General features: G+C 40.6%; 1 pseudogene; it reads left to right on the plus strand.

Moving 5' to 3' along the window:
- Positions 1-7,188: 7,188 nt before the first annotated feature.
- On the plus strand, positions 7,189-7,287 carry LOC116890382 (annotated as a pseudogene).
- Positions 7,288-11,286: the final 3,999 nt, after the last annotated feature.

An 11,286-nucleotide genomic window follows, 5' to 3' on the forward strand; every position in this document is an offset into this window, starting at 1 on the left:
CTCAAGAGAGGAAACGCAAATGACTGAGAATCACTTAAAGAAATATTCAACATTCATAGCCATCAAGGAACTGGAAGTCAAAACTCTTTTGATATTTTATTTTATACACATCTGAATATTTAAGATCAATAACAAATGATAGCTCATGCTTGAGAGGATGTGGAGTAAGAGGAACATTCATCCATTGCTGCTGGGAGTGCAGACTTATTCAGCCACTGTGGAAATCAGTGCGGTAGTTCACCAGGAAGATGGAAATCTATTTCCCTTGAGATTTATTTATATTACTCTTGGAATTATACCCAAAGGATGGCTTATCCTACCGTAGACATACTTTTCCCACTCACTTATTCATAATAGTCAGAAATTGGAAAAAATCTAGATGTCCCTCAATGGAATAATGGATAAAGAAAATGTCGTATATTTACACAGTGGAATATTACCCCCTAACCTCAATCATAACATTCACAGGTCAATGGATGGAACTAAAAAAAAAGAAGAAAAAGAAAAAGAAAATCATCTCAAGTGCTTTAGCCCAGACAAGGAAAGACAAATACAGTCAGTGCCTTGTTCAGCTATCATCAGAGAAGCTTCCCTCTGAAGCAGATGGGAACGAATATGCAACTGGACATTAGGCAGAGAATGAGAGACTCTGAAAAGGATGTCTCCATCAGATCCTGCTCTCAAGTTTTAGAGAACCCTGCTGAAGAGGAGGCAGGAAGTAAGAGCCAGAGGGCATGGATGGCACCAAGAAAACAAGGCCTTCTAAACACAGCAAAAAAAAAATGTACATAGGAACTTGTTACTATGTGGGTAGCAAGGAGCTAGCACTAAGATGTTGCAAAGTAATATGTATAGGTCTATGTATAGTATATGTATATGTATATGTATATGTACATGTACATGTATATGTATATGTATATGTATAGGTATATGATGTATATCTATATGTATAGTATATGTATATGTATAGTATATGTATATATGTATATGTATAGTATATGTATATGTATAGTATATGTATATGTATATGTATATGTATAGTATATGTATATGGTATATGTATAGTATATGTATATGCATATGATGTATATGTATATGTACAGTATATGTATATGTATAGTATATGTATACGTATATGTATATGTATAGTATATGTATAGTATAGTATATCTCTATATAATGTATATGCTTATGTACACACACACACACACACACACACACACACACACACACACACATATATCCATGCCAAACTTGTATATTCTCTTGGTAAGAGAATGAAGCAGCCTTGACCAAAATCAAGGGATCTTCTTTCTAGTAAAAGACCAAAAGTGGAATTTTGCAGTGACTTTTATGATCATGGGAGTGTTTTACTGTTTATTGTTTCAGTCATTGTAACCCCTCACTGCGTGTTCTAATAATTTATTGATCTGGCAAGTAGCATGGAAGTTCAACAAAAGCCCTATCATATTTCTGTCCCGATGAGCAGCTGAGCCACAGTACCTGCTGGGAAAAAAATTAAGTATGGATGAACAAGCTTTGGTCATTTCACTCCCAGTAGGCTCTAAAACAAAACCAAAACCAAACCCAAAACCTCCTCATTTCAGGAAATCCAGAAAAAAAGAGAAAGTAAAGAAAAACAACAAGAATCCAAAGCAATAGCAGTGATATAAATGGAAAAGGAAACTAAGTTAAAAACTGTCTTTGGAAAGTGTAAAGATCAGACCGAACACAGGAAGGACTTGCAAAAAAATGGCTTGGCAAGGGAGCATGGGAAATGCCTAGAGTCAATTAAGTAGCAGTTGACTTGATTCCCAGCTCTTGGCATCTCTTGCAGGACTTGGGTCTGGGCCTCCTATCAGCTTAGCACCCTGGGGGATTTTATGATGAGCATTAGGTAACATGCAGCCCTACTTAGCTTAGTCGTTCCATTTAATTTTGGTACTGAGAATTGCAGAGATTGCCAATATATTTTATGGCACTTTATCGTGATATTTGTCTGGAAGATTGGGTGAATTAGATATATTTCTGGCCTATAAGAATTGTTCAGATTGTCCCCCTACAGACATCTCCATCCTCATTTTCCGACCTCCACTTCGGGAAAGTTTGAAGAAGCAATTTCTTTCAAAGCTCTGAGATTGCTCAACCCTCCATAGCGTCAGCCACAATATTCATCCAGCCCTTGGCTCTTGTCTGCCTTCAAACAGAACGCAGTGTATGTAGGATTGCTGAAATCGGTAGACACTTGATTAACACAACCACAGAGGATTGTGATTTTTATTTACGAACAAGGCAACGGCTATTAGTTCTTACAAAAAAATGATAGCAGAACTAATATAAGTAGAGAGTAGAAAAAGAAAGAAAGAAAAGGAGAAGAAAAGAAAGCCAGAAAATACATTGGTCCTTCAGGTTCTCAGAAATGTTGCTTATGGGTTTTATATGATATTCCTCTGGGTCTGATTATCCCCTGCTCCAACAAAGAGAGGCTATGTGTGTGGAGCAGTTATATCAGCCCAACTCCAAAAATCCCTTACGCTGACAGAGCCTAAAGAACGGGGATTATTTCTACCTTACTTTTAGCCTTGGCTTTCTATGCCCAACATAAACCTACTGTATTATAATAGCTCAGGGATATTGGAGAATGAATGGGTGGAAATTAATTGACCCTAATCAAGAAGTACAGATTTAGCTGGTGAAATACATGTCTGATGTACCCTTGAAATCCAAAACAATTCAGCTACTATGTTAACAGTGTGGCCTTTTAGAGACCATTCAAGAGGAGTTCTATTCTATTCTGAGGTTTGTCAGCTCTGTCTCAAGTGGCCTCTTATATGGCAGTTTTAATTGTTAATATTGACAACTTCAGAGGTTGAAACTAAAATGAAGTCTGAGGGTGTAGTCGACAAAAGCCAAACAACCACCAATCAAACAAATGCATATCAAGAACATAAATGGAGACGAATGTAGAATAATGACCTTTAAGTAGAAGACCGATGGGTATCTTAAAAAGGGACTTTTAAACCAGGTTAGTTAGAAATGTCTTTCATGTTCAAAACATATCCTTAGAAAATATAAATATTAAATTATGATGTACTAGATGTACATAGTGTCCCATCAAAGGGACTTTATGTGAGAGACATGGTCTTCCTGTGCAGTCCAGGATGAACTCACACTTCCTCCACAGCTGAGCCTGGCCGTGAATTACAAGCCCTCTCATCTCAGCCTTCTCAGTAGGTAGGTGACAGTCCTGTACTTCTATGGCAGCCTCATCGAGAAGACTTTCCATCAGTATAAAATCTACTTCCTGTTGCAGCACAAGAGCTGACACTGCAGTGCTCCAGGGCCAATTCCCGTGACTGCAGTACCCTCTGAAGATAATAAATTTCCTTTGTTTCTTTTGAAGAAAGGTAATGACTATAATGACAGCTGAAGCAGCGGAAACGTTCAGAACAGCTTTAATGAGGCTGAGCATACATCAGAATACTTCGTATGTGTTATAACCAAGGATTTACAAGAGGATAATTTATTCGGTTTGAACGAGAGAGCTAACCAGAAAATGCATTGGTTGTAGGCATGACTGGAATTACCACTGTGTGAACATCTGTGTGACCTTAGAGACTCAGTCTGTTAGAGCCTTAGATTCCTCATCTGAACAGTGTGACTGATGACACTCACTATTATGGTGTATGGTAAAGCTCAAATGGGTTAATATGAAGTTCATAGAGAGTGATTAGAAGATAGTAATTGCTAGATGTGTGCTTTGTCTCCCATCATTTCACAAAATTGTAAACAAAGCTCTACTGATTTTTTTGTGAGGAGAAAGAAGAGCAAGCAATCATATCAACATTATTTCTATCAGTACCTTTCTTATATTCTCTCTACACTACTAATGTTTTTATGAATGTCCTGTTGCAAGGTCACTGCCATTCGGGCCCCTTGGATATTGGTTTATGCTGATAGTTCTCTATTCATGAGCAGTTTAGTGAGTTTGTTAGAAACTGATATATCTTTTGAGATTCGGATTGAGGCACTGTATCGAGTTTTCACCTTGTGTTCTGGGAGACCACTGTATTTCTCATCCTTGTCATAGTGAGAGAAGTCTTGCTCTTGCTACACAGAGATCCTGGACTAGAGTCAGGCCTCTCAAGTCCCCCCACTTACTCTTCAGGACACTTCAGTATCTCTACTGAAGACCTCCTTTGCTCTTTTGCTCACAGAGCCCTATAAACTCTCACATACGAAATTCTCCCAAACCCTTTCTCTAAATGCACCACTGACCTGATAATATTTTGAGTAGTCGTCCGACTTCTTTTCAACCATATCAATTTGAAAGCATCTAAGTTCTTCATACTCTTAGCTCTTAATTTAGTTCCTGGTGTTTTAATCATATGACAATGTCTTAGTTGAAGTTTTCTGTTGTGTATTTTATAGAAACAAAACCTTAGACATATGAAGATATCAGCAAGTGATTTGTGCATATATATAGTGTGAATACTTGTGTGTGTGTGATTGTGTATGTGTAATTAATGTTGACAGGGGTGTGAATGTACACACATGCCTATGAATTTGGAGACAAATGTTTTCTTCAGTTTCTCTCTAGCTTCTGAGGCATGTTCTAGGACCGAATGTGAAACCCATCCATTGAACATTAGACTGGCTAGCTGGTGAACTCCAAGAACCCACCTATTTCCTCTCAGCTCTGGGGTCAAAAGTATATACTACCACACCGGATTTTAGGATAGTTCTGGGCATCTGAACTCAAGTCCCATGCTTTTAAAATAAGCACCTTAATTATTGATCTATCTCTCCAAGTCCTCAGTAATTTATTGTTAAAATATTTTTAAATTAAATTTTTATTTTTTTCTTTGACAATTTCATATGTATTATTTACATGATGTTCACCCCTCTCTCCTTGTTTTTACATCTTTTGTATATTTACAATTCACTCTCAAATTAGTGACCTCTTCTTTAATTATTATTGTTGTAATACTTAGATATGAACATATGACTTACTGAGCACATTTAGTGTTGTTATTCGCACATATGTTTAGGGCTGTTCACTTGAGATTGAAACACTTACAGTGGGCTCACCACTGGAGAAAACTGATTTTCCCTCTTCCAGCAGCCATTGATGGCTAGTTGGGTAGCTCTTAAATCCACATTTAAAGTCTCACCCTTAACCATAGAAGTTTTTTTTTCCCCTGCAGCAAGTGTAGGCTACTGTAGAGATCCACAACTGGTCAAAATGAAAATAAATGACAATGGGGATTCTATCCATAACACAGGCCCTACAGCTAATGCTCAGGGGGCATTGGGGAAGAAGAGGCAGAAAGACCATAAAAACCAGAGGATCAATATGCCTACACCTTGGTGGTGAGTTTTAGGCATGATAGGGATGCTACAGCTATGGAATCTTAACATTGTGGTTGTACTACAAGGCCAGAATAATATTTATATAGGTTGACATGTTAAAGTGAATGGGAGAAATTTTACAAGGCCTTGCCTTCGCCATCAGGACTAGCTGGTATATCAAAAGGTACTGTGCAAACTTTTAAGGGAAAAATCATCCAATCCTATTTAGTTGCAAAGACTTTAGTCTTAGGGTTACTATTGTGATGGAACACCATGGCCAAAGCAATTTGGGGAGAAAAAGGTTTATTTCCTCACTCTTCTACATCATGGTTCATCACCAAAGAAGTGAGGACAGGAACTCAAGGAGACCTGGAACCTGGAAGCAGATGGAAGAGTGCTGCTTACTGGCTTGCTCACATACCTTGTTGCTTTCTGATAGAACCAAGAACCACCAGTCCAGGGATGTCACCATACCTAATGGGCTGGGTCCTCCTCCATCAATCACTAATTAAGAAAATGTCCTAAAGGCTGATCTACAGCTGGATCTTGTAGAGACATTTTCTCAATTGAGGCTGCCTCCTCTCTGATAACTCCAGCTTGTGTCAAGTTGACATAAAAATAGCCAGTATATCCATGAACCATGAAATGACTTGCCTGGCAAGGTATTACTAATGATGTAGTAGTCACATTTATATGAGGGCAATAACCAACACCTGTCTAATTGGACCAAAGCCAACTCAATAGGTAGGAATTCATGCCTAGGACTATAAACCTAGCCATTTACCTATGGCTAGATGTCATAGACCTTGAGGAGAACTTAATTTCTGCTGTTTTCCTAAATTAATATTGTTTCTAACTGAACAATTAAAAATATCTACAATGTTTGTTTCTGGCAAACTCATTTCAGTCACGCGTGATGTCCTTTACCCTTCATTCTTCACATGATATCCTTTCCACAGTCTAATGGTCTCTGTCTCTTTTCTCATATTTTAGATCCTGGTAGTAAAACTTGACTGGAAGTTGTCTTTGAATGGCGGCTGGGCTGTCATTTCACAACTTTGCGATAGTATGACCAGCTGGGAAGTTTCACTGTGAAACTAGTGAAAAGGGACTCATTAGGTTCTTCCTTTCATTGATGAAAACAATGCTCAGGTTTCCAGGTTATGTCTGTCTGTCTGTCTGTCTGTCTGCCTATCTATCCATCTATCTATCTAATTTTTATTTTTCCATTTTCCTTAATTTTATTAATTTTGTTTTGTGATCTCTCTCTCTCTCTCTCTATATATATATAATATATATATATATGTTGTGTGTGTGTGTGTGTGTGTGTGTGTGTGTGTGTGTATAAACAAAATGCATTCTGATACCTCTCTCCTACATACTTTCTCTTTCCTCCCCCATCCCTTACATGTTTCCCACACATCTCTACTAGTTTCCTTCCAAGGTTCATGACTTTTGGATTGACTTTTGTGACCCAGTTTAACCAGGGCCGTCTTTGTGACCCTTGGATTGGAACTATCCAGTGGAGCCTGATGGGGTCATCAGAGAATATACAACTGAAGGTGACGACTTTTCCTTCCTTGAATCTTATCGCCAGCAAATTGTCTAGCAGTGAGAGTTAGGGACCGGAGCTACTATTTCACCTTGACTGTTAGTGTGCTTATCAGTGTGCACACCCAGTGAACACATCTTTAGCTACCGTGAGTCTGTGAGCTTGTGATTGTATCATGCTCAGGAGTGACACTTTAAGTGCTTCTTAGTTTTGGGCCCTTATAGTTTTTGTAAACCCTCTTCTGCAATGCAATATTTTTTGAGCCTCAAAGACAATGGTATCATGCTTGTTTCAGCAGCACATAACTTGGAACTACACAGAGAAGATTATCATGGCCTCTGCACAAGGATGACACACAAATTCATTCAGCCTGGAATTGATTGGTAAGGGGGAAAATTTTTTAAACAGAACTCCAATGGAAGATCGAGAATTGATAAATGAGATCTCATGAAACTGGAAAGCTTCTGAAAGGCAAAGGACAAATAGGCAACCTACAGATTGGGAAAAATATCTTAACTAACCTCACATCTGATAGAGGGCTAATATCCAAACTATATATAAAAAACTCAAAGCTAGCCACTGAGAAAACAAACGACCCTATCAAAAAATGGAGTATAGAACTAAATGGAGAATCTAAAACAGAGGAATCTTGAATGGCTGAGAAGCACTTAAAGAAATGTTCAAAGCCCTTAGTGATCAGGGAAATGAAAATCAAAACGACACTGAGATTCCACCTTACAACAATCAGAATGGCTAAGATCAAAAACTTAGGTGACAGCACATGCTGTTGAGGATGTGGGATTGCAAACTGGTACAACCACTCTGGAAATCAATCTGGAGGTTCCTCAGATTGGAATAAAGACCCAACTATAACACTCCTGGACATATACCCAAAAGATACCCCACTATTCCACAGGGGCATATGCTCCATTATGTTCACAGCAGCCTTATTTGTGATAGTCAGAAGCTGGAAACAACACAGGTGTCCCAGGACAGAAGACTGGATACAGAAGATGTGGTTCATTTACACAATGGAATACTACTCAGCTATTTTTTTTAAGGAGTACTAACAATTTATTAAAACAAATACTTAAAAGAAATACAACATAAAAAGAACCATACTAGTAAAAAGGCCATTTCTCAGAGGGAGGTGAGGGTTGGCTGTGGGGCAAGGAAAGTTGCTATATTCAAATCAGGGAATGGTTCTGCTGGTACATCAGACAGGTGCTGTCTGCAGAGCAGATGTGAGAGACCCCACAGGTGATAATGACAGGGTCATTCTCTAAGGAGATAGAACGAGGTCGAGAAGGGTAGAAGATGCATGAAAGGCCATTGTGTCAGCTGACACGGTGAGACACAGGCTCCACAGCTGCTAGCAGGTATGCTGGCTGGGCTGCTGCTGTCCGGTCTAGTCCCAAGAGATGACCTTTATGGTGGATTGTGGGGTCTCTGTCTCGTGCAGATAAGCTGGTTCCAGCTGCACGTTCCCTGAGGGAAACCACGCTTCGATCTCTAAATCTCCAGAGGTGTGGCTCCCCACCTCTACAGATGAAGACAAATCTGCAGCCGATGCAGTCTCGTGGAGAAGGGGAAATGGCAGTGAAAGTGAGTCGTCATCCTTTCCCTCTGACTCATTGGACTCTTGCCGCAACTCCTTGAGGAGCACATGGACACGGAGATTCAGATTGGAGGAGGGCATGTTCACAGTCAAGTAGGTCTTCAACTTTTTCAGAATGATCTGACTAAACTCCTCAGGGTACTGGTCTATCCATGTGTCCAGGAAACAACAGAGAGCACTCTTTATTTGTTCATCCTCTTCACAACCCAGGTAGAAGTATGCAAACCGCTTCAACAGCAGATCCAGCACATGCTGTGTGGTGGTGAACTGTCGGTACGTGTACAGGAAGGCAGGGGCAAAGGAGGGGTCCCCATCCTGCAGAGATGACACCAGACGATTCACCAGATTTTCCACCATGTCTGCACTGATGCAGGACTCTCTACAGGGCTCCGTCACAACCTTTGGGGCACACTCATGCTCGCCCTCGTCTGCGTGGTCCTGGGCCTGGTCGTCCTGGGTCAAGTCTGTTTCCTTCTGGGCAAATGGCCAGAGGCATTGCAGGCAAGAAAGAAGCATGAATTTCCAGGCCCCTCCCTGGCCTTCATTTTTATCTTTCTTCAGGCTTGAGCCTTCAGTAGTCCAAACACAACAAGAGAACATCCTGCTCTCTCTAAGCTCTTGGACAAGTGAGCCTGCTGGGCTGTCACTAAGCAGTTGGCTGCCTGGTCATCAGGATTCAGGATTGTTGGGTCATTGTGAAGGAAGTGAGGTCACTTCCTGGGGGTCCCTTTGCTGTCCCCTCTTCACACAGGACTTTCCCTAAATGTTTCTAGGCCCCTTCCCATTCCACAGGTACTCACTTAGACACAGTTACATAGGTGTGTCCCATTCCACTGCTCCAAGGGATGTCTGGGTACAGGTCACACCTCAGCTTTGCAATCTGAGTTCAGGGATAGTGATTCCCCCTGAAGTCCTTTTATTGTTGAGGATAGTTTTAGCTATGCTGGGTTTTTGTTATTCCAGATGAATTTGCAAATTGTTCTGTCTAACTCTTTGAAGAATTGGATTGGTATTTTGATGGGGATTGCATTGAATCTGTAGATCGCTTTTGGTAAAATGGCCATTTTTTACTATATTAATCCTGCCAATCCATGAGCATGGGAGATCTTTCCATCTTCTGAGGTCTTCTTCAATTTCTTTCTTCAGAGTCGTGAAGTTCTTATTGTACAGATCTTTTACTTGCTTGGTTAAAGTCACACCGAGGTACTTTATATTATTTGGGAGTCCTTACACTTGAATGGCATCTCTATCCCTACACCTAAACTTAGCCTGCACACCCAGGCCCACCTTAAACCCTAGCCATGTTGCCTTCTTCCATGCTACTTGTGTGTGCCCTGTGTGAAATGCAAGTACACATACACACTTGCACCAGCCCTCAGCCCCATAACTTCAGTGTTCTTGCATGGGAATTGTCTTTCTCAGATCATCTTAGAGCTCATTCCCAAAGGTTTGTGGCCCTCTGTAAACTGCTGTCTCAGCCACATCCACCAACTTACAAGATGGAAGCTGGCCCCCAACTCTGTTCCAGAACAGATTTGTCCTCCATTGTTTCTGCTTCAAGTTTCTGCTTAAGTCCTTCTCCTTACTTTCTCCAATGATAGACTATGATTTATAGCCTGCAAGAACCCTTTGCAAGAGTTGACAGTATTGGTTTTGTTTGTTTGTTTGTTTGTTTGTTTTTTGTTTTTTTCTTTTTTCTTTTTTTTTATATACAGATAGTTGTGAGCCACCATGTGGTTGCTGGGAATTGAACTCAGGACCTCTGGAAGAGCAGCTAGTGCTCTTAACTGCTCTTATGTTAAACTCCTTTGCCCCCCATCTTTATTAACTTGAATATTTCTTATTTACATTTTGATTGTTACTCCCCTTCCCGGTTTCCGGACCAACATCCCCCTAACCCATCCTCCTTCCCCTGTATATGGGTGTGCCCCTCCCCATTCTTCCCCCATTACCACCTTCTCCCCAACAATCCCCTTCATTAGGGGTTCAGTCTTGGCAGGACCAAGGGCTTCCCAATCCACTGGTGCTCTCACTAGGCTATTCATTGCTACCTATGATGTTGGAGCCCAGGGTCAGTCCATGTATAGTCTTTGGGTAGTGGCTTAGTCCCTGGAAGCTCTGGTTGGTTGGCATTGTTGTTCATATGGGGTCTCAAGCCCCTTCAAGCTCTTTCAGTTCTTTCTAAGATTCCTTCAACGGGGGTCCTGTTCTCAGTTCAGTGGTTTGCTGCTGGCATTTGCCTATGTATTTGCTGTATTCTGGCTGTGTCTCTCAGGAGAGATCTACATCCGGTTCCTGTCAGCCTGCACTTCTCTGCTTCATCCATCTTATCTAATTGGGTGGCTGTATATGTATGGGCCACATGTGGAGCAGGCTCTGAATGGGTGTTCCTTTAGCCTCTGTTCTAAACTTTGCCTCCCTATTCCCTCCCAAGCGTATTCTTGTTACCCTTTTAAAGAAGGAGTGAAGTATTCCCATTTTGGTCATCCTTCTTGACTTTCCTGTGTTCTGTGCATCTAGGCTAATTCGAGCATTTGGGCTAATAGCCAATTATCAATGAGTGCATACCATGTGTGTTTTTCTGTGATTGGGTTACCTCACTCATGATGATATTTTCCAGTTCCATCCATTGATCATGGTGGATGATTGTTTTGATGTGCTCTTGGATTCGGTTTGCCAGAATTTTATTGAGAATTTTTGCGTCGATATTCATAAGGGAAATTGGTCTGAAGTTCTCTTTCTTTATTGGGCCTTTGTGTGGTTT

Source organism: Rattus rattus, chromosome 1, assembly GCF_011064425.1.
Source record: "Rattus rattus isolate New Zealand chromosome 1, Rrattus_CSIRO_v1, whole genome shotgun sequence".
Taxonomy (NCBI): Eukaryota; Metazoa; Chordata; class Mammalia; order Rodentia; family Muridae; genus Rattus; species Rattus rattus.